This window comes from Lethenteron reissneri, chromosome 15, assembly GCF_015708825.2.
Source record: "Lethenteron reissneri isolate LAM-NWPU_2019-01 chromosome 15, ASM1570882v1, whole genome shotgun sequence".
Classification (NCBI taxonomy): Eukaryota; Metazoa; Chordata; class Hyperoartia; order Petromyzontiformes; family Petromyzontidae; genus Lethenteron; species Lethenteron reissneri.
The window spans coordinates 7,696,240-7,709,492 of NC_083793.1; the positions used below are offsets into that span (position 1 = coordinate 7,696,240).

The following is a 13,253-nucleotide window of genomic DNA, read 5'->3' on the forward strand; positions in this document are numbered from 1 at the left end:
ACTGCCGGGAGAAGTGGGACTGTGGGAGAGGTGTCACTTGTATGCCACCGTACCCCTGACTGCGGCTATCACGCTGCTGTGCTGCAGCCTGACACTGCACGTGTTGACGAAATCCCTATTACACATCACCTGTTCGACTGGGTTCAGTCGGCGTTTGAACCTAGCGGACACGAGACAAACCTTTTTACAGGTAATCAACTTAATTCTTTAATGCAGCCGGCGGTGGACAATCTGTTTGCTTAAACGTGTTAATATTATTAATCCTTGATCGTTTCTGCGTGGATTAAATATCGGCCGTTCTATAGGATTCGAGAAGGGGGGGGGGTGCGTCAGGCGTACGTACGCAGGTGGGTGGGGTTCAAAAGTACGCGTGCCTACAGGAAGGGTGGGAGGGGTCAAGTTTTGACAGATTTTTGCGTACCTACTAAATGGATGGCCCCTAAATGCAAGGATTATTGTTATTAATTATTCTTTGATGAGTCATCAGAAAATAAAAGCGCATTGTGGGGGGGGGGGGGGGATAAAAAAAAAAACACTGCCCTGGACACATTGCACCATGCATATGCAAGACTGAGCTCTGTTGCTCTGGGCTGCCGTGTGGGATTGGGCTGCAGGCCGACAGGATGCACGAAGGCCGATAGAAATCTGTCGGCGTCCGATCATTGCCGGGGCGCCAGTGGCTACCGTGGACTGTTGTACCATCAGCAGCATTTGTTTGAAATGTAATCTTTCGGGCAGCTGACTCAGGCATCAATAACCGAATGTCTCAATTATTGGCTACAGTGAATGCATTCGAACTTTGTCAACCGGGCCTTTTGTAAAAACTAGCTCTACTCATAGTAATAGGTTTTTACTCTTTTATCTAGTACAAAAACGGACACCTTTATACAAGGGATCATGTTTGCAATAACCACAACACAAGCAGTCAAAATGCAAACAAAAAGAAACAACTCTGAGAATGATATGCACTATCCTTGAAGTTGATTGGTCCACACCCGAGACAGCTTTTCTTAGAGCCTAGTCTCCATTGGTGTTGGACCAGATGACGCCAAAAGGCGTACAACTCAAAGACAGCGCATTATCAGAGTATTGAGACCTATGACTATATTTTGCTACTGGTAAAGGAGGTCTCATAGAGTAGCTCTCCTCATATTGAATACGTGAGTAAAATGAGGCGTACGTTAAGTTTAATAGTTCAGTTGTTACGTTAAATGTGTTCGGGCACACCGTTCTGCTGTTTGCGAGAATTGATATACTTTTTCTTTTTAATCAGATGAAGCTTAAAAAAAGTTGACTTGTAAATGTATGTTTGTTAAATAATATTCAAAATAATAAAGAAATATTTCACTTTGGATAGGCACACGACAGAGGCTATTAAATGGAAGTTCGCCCATCTGCAATAAGTAAAATAATAATGCGTGATACTCTCTATGCAAATTGTTACGTACAACACTTAATTTACCAGAGGACTTATTTGTAGCAGCTTGGGGGAAAAAGATTAAGCTATGCCAAATTATGATGACACAGGGTTAATGACTTTCCTCATTTAAGAAAAAAAAACTGTTACAAACTTATATTCCAAGTCAAATGATCCACACGTATTTACGATGGTAGTTATCCAAATACATCCTCAATTAATTGCGTGTATTATTAAATGACCCATTGAGGTGGGTGACAGTGGCTCATTTTCTAGGGCTGATTGGCTTTTAGTTTTAATTAAATGCTAATCTTCATGGTGCCTTTGTTAGCAGGTCCTGGTGAACGACTCGTGTTGGATGACTAATTAAAAAGCTGTCATTGTGGACGTCGCCAATGAGGCCTGAGACCCCCTTGATAATTCTGATGTTTCTAAAATGAACGCAAGAGAACACACAGGTTCCGAAAGTCTAAGCTGCTCCAGCGCATGAGACCTGATTATGAGCTTGGAGGTAATGATTAATTAAGGGAGTATAATTTATGTTATGAAACCGAATTTTTCCGTAAGTATGAACATTGCAGTCTAGGACCTTAACGTGAAAAAAATAATCTTCTTGGTTCTTTCGGTAAAGTCACGTAGAAAGGAAATAATAAAATAATACAAATAAAACATAGTAAAATAATTCTCACGACGTTTCGGCCACAACGCAAGCAGCCGTCCTCAGGTTCATTCAGACTCTGTCTTTCCGACAGACCTGTTCTTCACCTGAGGACGGCTGCTTGCGTTGTGAGAATTATTTTATTATGTTTTATTTTTATTATTTTATTATTTCCCTTCTACGTGACTTTACCGAAAGAACCAAGAAGATGAATCCCTGCAGTCACGAAAGCTTTAAATCGAAAAGTAAAAAAATAAACTTTTTCATTAGCTGATACACCAGTTGTATATGTGTGTGTAAATTTCAAAGACTAAAAGTTAAAGGTGCAGCACTGAAATTGCTTGCTCATGCCCCTTTATGGGATTTCTTGGCCGACTATTCCACCTAACGAAGCATTGACTCTGGTCTACCCATTTATACTGCTGGGTGGTCATAGGCCAGGGGAGGTAAGAGGGATTTAATAAACTTGTCCATTTTGTCAACTGCTGCACTGGGAGATGGAACCCAACTTGCGACCTCTATGATTTCAAGTCCAGTGTGCTAACCATTAAACCATGCAAGCACCCCTTGCAAAGACAAACAATAGTCGATTAACAAAATAATATCAAATGAGGTGATTTTTTTATTCCGTAATATGTTTTACCAAACAGCCCATCATCTGCACTGCCACACCAAACAACTGTCAGGTTTTCAAGACTCGCACATTTCGTCAAACTATCCTATAAAATCTCGAGAAGCTCTGGCACTGGGGAATTGTGTGATGCTCAATACATTGGTAATGAGAAAACATTGACATGAAGCTCATGTAATATAACAATGCCGAATATGGCAAAAAATGTTTTCCCCAAATATCAAGCAATGCATAGATTTGTATTACAGTATTCGCCTGCTCTATTCACTGTAAAATAGTCTTGATTTAAAGCTTTCATGACTGCAGGGATTCATATTCTTGGTTCTTTCGGTAAAGTCGCGTAGAAAGGAAACAATAAAATAATAAAAAATAAAAGGAATTACAAAAATATTATTCTTTTATTTTTTATTATTTTACCGAAAGAACCAAGAATATATATTTTAAAATAGTCGTTACCTGTATTGTTGGGAATGTTAAAGTTGTACCCATTGTAAAAGTGACAATGCATCAAATATATACGTGGCCAAACAATGGATATTCACTGCTTGATTCTGTGCCGCTGTTTTTACGAGAAGACCAAAAAAAGTCAGTGCAGATAGCCGAGCAAGTAACCACGGCACATTGCTCACGTTTAAACAGTGTGAGGATTCTAAATGCAAGGCACGAGGTGACACGACATCGCTGAGACATTGCATAACAGGGCCAAGGTGAGAGCCTGATTTGAAGTCAATGCAACAACAGACACAGTGTGCACGTACATGTTCAGTCCCTTTGTCAAACCCACTGCTAAATGAGGGGCTTCCCTCACAATGTGGGTTCTGGCGGTTATTTTGCCATACTTCACCACACCGGTCAGTCCTTGTTGGCGACGGTGGGGAGGATAGATGTACAATACAACAATAATGGGTTTTCTTTTTTCCTACAAAGCCCTATGTGGTTCATCTTCTTGGTTCTTTCGGTAAAGTCACGTAGAAGGGAAGTAATAAAATAATAAAAATAAAACATACTAAAATAATTCTCACGACGTTTCGGCCACAACGCAAGCAGCCGTCCTCAGGTGATGTTCATTCAGACGCTGTCTTTCCGACAGACCTGTTCTTCACCTGAGGACGGCTGCTTGTGTTGTGGCCGAAACGTCGTGAGAATGATTTTATTATGTTTTATTTTTATTATTTTATTATTTCCCTTCTACGTGACTTTACCGAAAGAACCAAGAAGACGAATCCCTGCAGTCACGAAAGCTTTAAATCGAAACCCTATGTGGTTCACCACATAGCCCCCGCAGCATATAACAACCTCTGCTGTGCATTGTGGTTGCCCTTCCAAGTACTGCCCAAGCTTAAACCTGCTTGGCTTCTGAGATCTGATGAGTTCCATGTCATAGGCAGTGTTAATTTTTTGGTATTGATTCTTTACTGCTTTAAACAATGTTTTCTACTTTATAAACATATATACAAATGAAACAAAAACAGTACTGTATGGTGTATATATATATCTGCATTTCATATTATAACATTGTATACATATACAATAAATATCTACGAAATGATAATATTAGCACAGTCCTTTGTAAAATTCGCTGCTGGAAGTGCCTTCCCATACCGTGTCGACCAAGGGGCTTGTATGACTATACTTCACCATTCATAATCAACGTTTTGGGTTTAGATCGCGTTATTTATAAATGTGTCGTAACCCTCCACCGCCCGACATGGCTAATCAGTAAAAAAGTGTCACGTTGACAAAAGACAAATAGTTCACTGCTTTAGCCCACCGGTGTGTTGAAGCGTGAAACCACAACATTTACAATTTGAGTACGACGTTTCGCTGGTAATTGCATCCAGCATCATCGGGCGAATTGCCCGATGATGCTGGATGCAATTACCAGCGAATTGCCCAATGATGCTGGATGCAATTACCAGCGAAACGTCGTACTCAAATTGTAAATGTTGTGGTTTCACGCTTCAACACACCGGTGGGCTAAAGCAGTGAACTATTCGTCTTTTGTCAACGTGACACTTTTTTTACTGATTGGCCGTGTCGGGTGGTGGAGGGTTACGACACATTTATAAATAACGCGATCTAAACCCAAAAACGGTGATTATGAATAATATTGGTCGCGAAAGCCTACGTGTTAAACTATACTTCACCATGCTGGTCAGTGGGGGTTGGTGAAGGGTGGGGGGTGCACGGGGCTGAATTGGATCTATCTCACGGGGTTCGTAGCGGAGTGCTCTAACCACGGCACGAGTGCACTACCGTTGCACCCCATACACAGCTATATGTGTATCTCCAATATTACGTATGATAATGATTCTTTATTGGTCAGAAGGAATAACTAATGGCATTCAAGTTCATGATTTGCAGGGAGTCAATGTGCGTTCTCTACAAATAGACATATCTATGAGTTCAAAACAATTCCAGTTTAAATAAAAATGTCGAACTTGTGTTTTTATATGCACGTGCAATCCCTATATGAGTGCGAATTGATTTTGTTTTTTTCCTGGCGGTTGAACTGAGATCATCAGATATTCTGCAGGCATCGAGTTCTAATGCTCTGCATTCCAGAGTTGGTGAAACGCCTCCATGGATGGAATTTTCGCGCTACCTCTGCAAGTTATTCGGTGATATCGCGTTTGCAGAAATGCACAAGCACATATACAACAGGCAAACAAAAAGCTCAACGAATTCATCGATAACACTGTGTGGCCTTAAAAGTAAAAAAAATGTAAGATGTGACATTCCGACTATGGGCAGAACCTAATTGTCCTGATAATGTTAAGTCGTGTGTGAACACATCTTTAGCAGAATTATATATGGAGTTGGTTATGTTTTCCTCATCTTCTGTATGGACTGAAACCCATCGCTGGAGCCACTGGATTACTACCGCAGTAACCTCTTGTAATTTGACTTTAAAAAATGATGAGTTGATTTTTATTGTGTTCACACATGTTCATGCCTGTATGCATGAGTTTAGAAAAGTGCATAGGGAAATGCATTTGCAATCTTTCTAATTATGTTTCAAATAAAAATGGCATTAAATAGTCAATATAAAATATTGTGAATATGAAACTTTCTCCATTATGCTAAATGAAGACAAAATTGGAAATTCCCTTGTATTTGTGAATAGTAAAAACTGGCCTAAATAAGAACAATGTCGACTAATGCGTTAGCCTTCTTGTATGAATTTCTTAAATAATAAATGCATAATCTTGATTTGAAGCTTTCGTGACTGCAGGAATCCATACTCTGGTTCATTCGGTAAAGTCACGTAGATATAAAAATAAAAAAAATAAAACACGACGTTTCGGCCGCAACACAAGCAGCCGTTTGTGTTGCGACCGAGACGTCTTTGATATTTTTTTTTCTATCTACGTGACTTTACAAAAAGAACCAGAGAGTATGAATAAATGTATACTTACAATTTTTTTTCTCTCGAATCAGTGATCCACCTATGACGAATCAGGGGCGCGATCTGGTGTGCCCAGGCATAGGAGCAACGCCCTTGTAGTCTACAGAGTGGAAGAGGTGTCAGCAAGCAGCCTGCTGTAAGGCTTGTGACCTTGTACGAACAACAAAGCAAAACAGTGGGGCATTATTCGTAGCCATTGTGACGCAAATGCAGTCTATTGTTTGTGAAGCACAGAATTCACATTTCACAAGAATGCCATCCTTGCCTCGTGCACACGTTGCCGAGCAGTGAGCATGCACCAACTGCGTTAGCCAGTTTGCACGGAGACATCGGTTTGATTCTCACGACGTCTGTGGGCAGTTGCTAGTGCGTGTGTGTGTGCCTTTATAGGTGCTCGCTAACAGCACTTGCCCCTGCAGTCTGTTAAGGCTATACGGGGGATCTTTGTCTTTGTCGTTTTATTAATTGGATGTTGAAGATCCCCATGACTTGATTGACGAGGGTAGGCCACTGAGTTTCATCATCGTAACCCATAGCCCAGACCGCACGTAACTCGATTGCAAAAAAATTAACCCGTAAAAACAAAGTTTTTCACTATAAATCCTTTATATGCGTGGCATCGGTTTTATTTTATTATTCATTTCTGTTTTTCTTGAGTAAGAGTTTCATTTTTATCACATTGGTATTTTAAATTAAATATGAAAAAAATGTTGTCCTAAAAAGTGTAACATTTTTGAAAAAAATGTTCACGAACATTAATTGTCACGCACAACGAGTCTGTGTGCAAGATGTCAGCTCGATTGGATCACGGGAAGTGGGTTAAAAAACGACCGAAAGATTTGCACGGTCGTAAGCGCGCAAGCAAGCGCGCAAGTGAACTTAATATAAAGGATTTAATAAAAAGGGATAGGCAAGTCGTGGCTTCGTTATCCCTCTCAGTGCACATCGCCTCGAAGCTCGGCTCACCTGAGTTCGACTCGCAGCCCTGGCTAACATATCAGGTGGTGAGTGAGATCTGAACCGGTCGACCAAATTCGCCAACCCACACTGATCAGCGTGGGGAAGGAAAGTCAAACACCTGTACCGTATCCTCCGCTACTGACACAGCGTGAGGAAGCGTTCGCCCAGCAGTTAACTGACAAAGGGGTCGTCCATAAATGACGTCACGCACCTAGGGGGGGGGGGTCGGACATTTGTGTGACGAAGGGGGGGGGGGTTGAGAAATGTGACGTCACATCAAAATGCGCAACTTTAAATAAATATAGACAACACGTTCTACTTAATTAAATATACGTTTTAATTAATGTTTTCTCCTACAACATCAGAGTGCAGCGCCACATTAAATACGCACTACAATGACAATAGTTTAAAGCGATTTGAAGCATGTTTTATTTGGGGGTGGGGGGGGGGGCAGAGCTTTGTGACGTCACATTTGAGGGGGGTCTGACTTTTTGTGACGACGTGTGACGAGGGGGGGGGGTCAAAAATCGTCAAAAATCGCGTGACGTCATTTATGGACGGCCCCAAAGGGCTGAACTGTACGTATTATTTATTTGTAAGAAACAAAATGGGTTGCAAACTAACAATGATCGGCTAACAAATAAGGATGGAGATCATTAACAGGCCCTCGAAAGATCGTGAGTGAATTTTCTGGTTAAAGGAATGTTGAGTTATGCACGTACTGTACGTGTTGCTACTTTCCATACCCGTCTGATGAAACCAACACTGATTGACGGTTAGTCATTCCTATTTTACAGCTCTCTAAGGCAATTGTTTAAGAGGGGCGGATCATGTCGTAAGTGTTGCTTAGATCTGAATATCGCCCACGTTGTATCGGCACTGTACCATCTGACTTAAAACGTAAGGTGACGAACAACTGTGTGCAATGACATTGTGGATTTCTGTCACACTCGTCGTATACACACATTCATAAGCACATCATCAAACCAGAATTGCATGTACAACATCCATTGTGATTTATTCATTTGGGGAGAAATAACTAAATAAAACGTGACATTTGTGCAAATGTCAAGAATGGGTGAAGGCACATTGGATATTATTTGTTATAAATTTCGCGCTGACAATATTAGCAGTGCTATCATTTGTGATTGAAAAACATCTCTGCCACTGGCTCACAGCTCACGGCTGCTCTCTAACTTTTGTTTATTCTTGAGAAACAGCAAATAATCAAAAGGATTTGTTTCCCGACTTGCTTTGGTACTTGTGGAGGCAAGCAAGCCCCAGTTTTATATCCTCATTTGAAATAAAATCGGTGCAATTCTGTGCATGCCCTAGCCCCCTTAGAACCTCACCCCCCTTTGCACATACGGCCAATTTGCCCAAGGGTAACGTTTTTGTTTTCAAACACTAACCTTTCCTCGTATCCCTGCCTCGCAGCAATATAAACCCTGTTTGAGAGGGGAAATAAATGTGTGGCTGTGAAAGCAGAAAAAAAAGTCAACAGGAATGGTAAAGCAACTGAATATTTACCGCTATCTTCCAATGTAATTGTTTATTCAGGCAACAAATTACGGACTGGCCCCGGCTACGCTAACGGTTGCAGAGAGTGTGGTCCGTAGGCCCTCTGGGATCCTGCCATAAAAAAAGTTCACCTTGAAACTCCCAATTTCCCCATCCTGCTGCTGAGAACTATAATTTTTTGTTACGATCGATTTTTGGGTAAATCAAGAGTGTTTTTTTAGATTTGCACGCCTGTGTTTCGAAGAGATGGCATTTTGGCCCCGTTTGGGGATTAATTACGCGGTGAATAACAGCACACGGTCAAATAGGTAACATTGATTCAAAGCCCTTGCATACATTTCCCTTCTTATTGAGCTATTTTTGTCGTCTTGTTCATGCGTTGATGAGCGATTGAAGGACTGGAGGGGTCACGCTTTGACTTCGGTCATGCTTGCGAGAAAATAAAAATCACGGGCTAAGCAAAGGGCAGGGGAATATTCTCTTCGCGATTACGTGTGTGAATAGAGAAATAGTTGATAACAGGGGCCGGGGAGTTGTGTCACAGTCCGTAGCGCTCACTGCTACGAACCCGACCACCTGACTTCAATTCCCGTTCACAGCCAACGTCGGTGATGGATATCTGAGCCACTCCTGCACCTCCCCGAGGTCGACTCAACCTTAAATGAGTACCTGGTGCAGTGTGTAAACATCAGCAATGACGGGAAAAAGACAGCTGGGCATGGTGCTGTCCACCCACCCCCTAATGTACTGTGTTGGCCTTCCAAAGGTGCTCACTTATAGCACTTGTCCCAACAGCATGTGTAGGCTACATGGGGGATCTTTGCATTTGTTTTTTGAAAGGGAAAAGGTTGTTGTGTGATAAATAATAATGTATGGTCATTTATCAATGCTTTTTTTTTTGTTGGTCTTGGGGGGTTGTTTGGCTATACCTCACACGGTGATCGATACAGGCTGGTGAAGGAAGGTGAGGGGGGGGTAGGTTTCCCAGGACTGGTTTGCACATCGCTCGCCGCTGATGTTAGCTGAGGCCGGAAATCAAACTCATGTCCCCCGGTCCATAGCACCATGCGCTATTCATCTGTCATCCCCACTAATATCAATCTACATAATGCTGTGTAAAATGAATGACCTGAATAGCAGTCTCGGCACAAATATTAGATTGCTTCATTTTGGTAACGTGACAAACCTTACCTTAATTGCCTGTGTCGGGTGGTGGCGGATTTAACGACACATTTATATTTCTACAGATTTAACACAAAAACCTCTATTATGGATAATATTGCTGAAATTTACGATATTTTGTTACTAAAATCGGTCCATGAATGTCATCCACTTTCAAAGGTAGCTCCTTAAATGTCTGACACACTTTGGCATCAACTGGAGAAGTGACGCCTGCAATGCAAGCAATATCTGTCATCAGTGGAAAGAGGATTAATCAACCAATACTAGAGCAATAGGCATTATAGACATTAAATAGAGATGCCCCATATATTGTTGATATGCATGTATATATTTGGGAGTATGGAAAATTCTAAAAGAACATTGAATGTGGAAAATTTCGAGAAATGTTGCGTAGTGATTCAGCTATTGTTATAGATATGCATGACATTATGAGCAATACACAGGCTGATTTTGTATTATAAATTCCTCTCTTTTCTCAACCCACTCACACTCCCATCCCCGACGGAAAATAATTCAACAATAACATTCTTCCATTGACTACGTCTCAAAACTGTATTCATTCAAGCACTGCAAACAAAAAGAAGGACGGCTTAAAACAAAGCCCCTGACATCTTTGTTGTATAACACATAGGAATTTCTTGTTGGAGTTTGGATTTTCTTGTCTTTATGTGGACAAAACAGTGGACTTGTCAACTCCTTTCCAAGTGGCAAAGAGCATGGCCTGGGAGTAACTCCATGCACTTCGCCAGAATTACGAAAGCATTTCAAATCGTCCTTTGACTCAGAGGCTCGTGTGATTCTGCTTTCTTTTTTACTGTGAGGCTTTCCCAGGACATTTGCCAGAGATCCTGACAACCAGAAAATATTAACACCTGGCAATTCATGTCCTTGATGCTGTTTACTCTGTTGAGTGATGAAGCTGCTTCAATGCAGTGCCTGCAGAGGGGCACATCCATGAGAACGCCAAGGTCACTCTTGTCATTTTCTTCTTAATTTAATTGCAGATTTTTAATGCATTTATATAGTTCATAATACGGTTTTGCCCTATCACAGTATGCCACCATTGTGCCTGTGGGGGAGGTTCATATACTGGTGTCTGAAACGTTGTGGCTTTCCGGATCGTGTCTGTTACCGCTGCGTTTCTTTTCGCAGTTGTGCTGCGTAGCTCTATGATGACATGTTTTCGGGTTGCGTAGCTCTATGATGACATGTTTTCGGGTTGCGTAGCTCTATGATGACATGTTTTCGGGTTGCGTAGCTCTATGATGACATGTTTTCGGGTTGTGTAGCTCTATGATGACATGTTTTCGGGTTGCGTAGCTCTATGATGACATGTTTTCGGGTTGCGTAGCTCTATGATGACATGTTTTCGGGTTGCGTAGCTCTATGATGACATGTTTTCGGGTTGCGTAGCTCTATGATGACATGTTTTCGGGTTGCGTAGCTCTATGATGACATGTTTTCGGGTTGCGTAGCTCTATGATGACATGTTTTCGGGTTGCATAGCTCTATGATGACATGTTTTCGGGTTGCGTAGCTCTATGATGACATGTTTTCGGGTTGCGTAGCTCTATGATGACATGTTTTCGGGTTGCGTAGCTCTATGATGACATGTTTTCGGGTTGCGTAGCTCTATGATGACATGTTTTCGGGTTGCGTAGCTCTATGATGACATGTTTTCGGGTTGCGCAGCTCTATGATGACATGTTTTCGGGTTGCGTAGCTCTATGATGACATGTTTTCGGGTTGCGTAGCTCTATGATGACATGTTTTCGGGTTGCGTAGCTCTATGATGACATGTTTTCGGGTTGTGATGCCTTGTGACGTCTCAGCACGATGTTCGGCACCGATTTTCGCTGCTCCACTTGTCTGGAAGCGTCTCGAGGAACTCGTATGATTTTCCTGAATATGCTCCCAACACGTGGAGCGAAGCGACGGACATCGCTCAAAAAAATATGGGCCTTACAATCTTAAAAAGATATCGGAATATTACGTCTGTTACGTCAGTGTTTGGAAGGTCTGGCTGCAGAGATGTCCGAGGTATATGCCATCTTAGCAAGGTCCTCCATCAACTTTGGCATTCTATGAAAGAACATCAATGTCGAACAATCTGGGGGAGCTTGAATGGTCTGCTGTACCTGTAGAAGTGTGGCCGTTTTCAAATTTAATATTGCCATGTTATTATGTTGGCTTGCGTTCGTCTCTGATTCCAGCGATGGTTTACGTTTGATCGAGATTGCTTACATTGGTCCAGCAAATATTATACGTAGTTTATCTGTCTGTAATCATCAATTTGTTCCAGTTAAGCACAATTATGAGAAATATGTTGTTAAATAAAACATATTTTGCGCATGCTGCCACCCAATGGAACAGTTAACTATGATGAAATCTGCCTGCTCCAGTGACAGATTATGCCATTTAGTGTTCATTTACACTGGTACATGAGTTTAACACATAGGTTTTCGCGACTAATATTATTCATAGTAAAGATTTTTGGGTTAGATCGCGTGAGTATAAATGCGTCGTAACCCTCCACCACTCGACACAGCCAGTAAGGTTTGTCACATAAACAACGCGTGCCAATTAGTTGACTACTTCAGCCGACCGGTGTGTTAGAGAGTAAATCCGCAACATTTACAATTTGAGTACGACGTTTCGCTGGTAATTTTGGATTGCCAGCATCAATATAAATCAGACCTTTTTGTGCAGGGCTGTTATTCCAAATTAGGACAGCAAATGCAAGACGATACAGGTGTATCAAATATTAACCGTTCACCACATTCTTCCATGAGAGGTCATTCATACATTATGGGGGCAAGTTATAGCCTGGGTTGTACTTTTAAGGTGGAAAAGTGCGAAATACTTCTAGATAATTGCTTGCCAGAGAACTGTTGACACCGTGGTTACCGCGCTGTGCCATGAACCCGGCAATGTAAGCTTGATTTCCCACCATAGCTAACGCAAGTGATGAGCGAGATAGGAATTGGTCCCGGTGTAACAGGCCGTAGTATACCCCCAGGCCGTAGTATACCCGGGGTTAAAACGGCCTAGGCTAGATTATACCTGGGTATATTATGGTCTGGGACAAATTATGCCCCTCTAGACCAAATCATACCCCCATGATAGTAATAGTGTGGAGCGATATAAACATGAATTACTAAATTTTTCCAACATTTTTTTAAAACTGTAAACACATAGACTTTTCTTGCTTCAACCAGAACATTTTTAATAATAACCCTATCCCGAACCCTAACCCTATCCATAACCCTAACCTTAACCCTATCCCTAACCCTATCCTTAACCCTATCCCTAACCCTAACCCTTTCCCTAACCATAAAATGCTTCAATTGATCAAATTGAGATTCTTACTTCCATCTATACGCTTTTTAGATATCGATTGAGGTTCGTTTGAACTTTCACATGGGGCATCTTCTGGCCTGGAGGGGGGGTATGGTCTGGCCCAGTCGAGTTTAAA

At 41.6% G+C, this 13,253-nt stretch overlaps 1 protein-coding gene across 4 annotated transcripts in view; it reads left to right on the plus strand.

The window, feature by feature from the left end:
* Window positions 1-13,253, plus strand: part of LOC133342651 (IQ motif and SEC7 domain-containing protein 1-like) — a 290,148-nt gene that overhangs the window by 126,517 nt on the left and 150,378 nt on the right. The window lies entirely within an intron of this gene.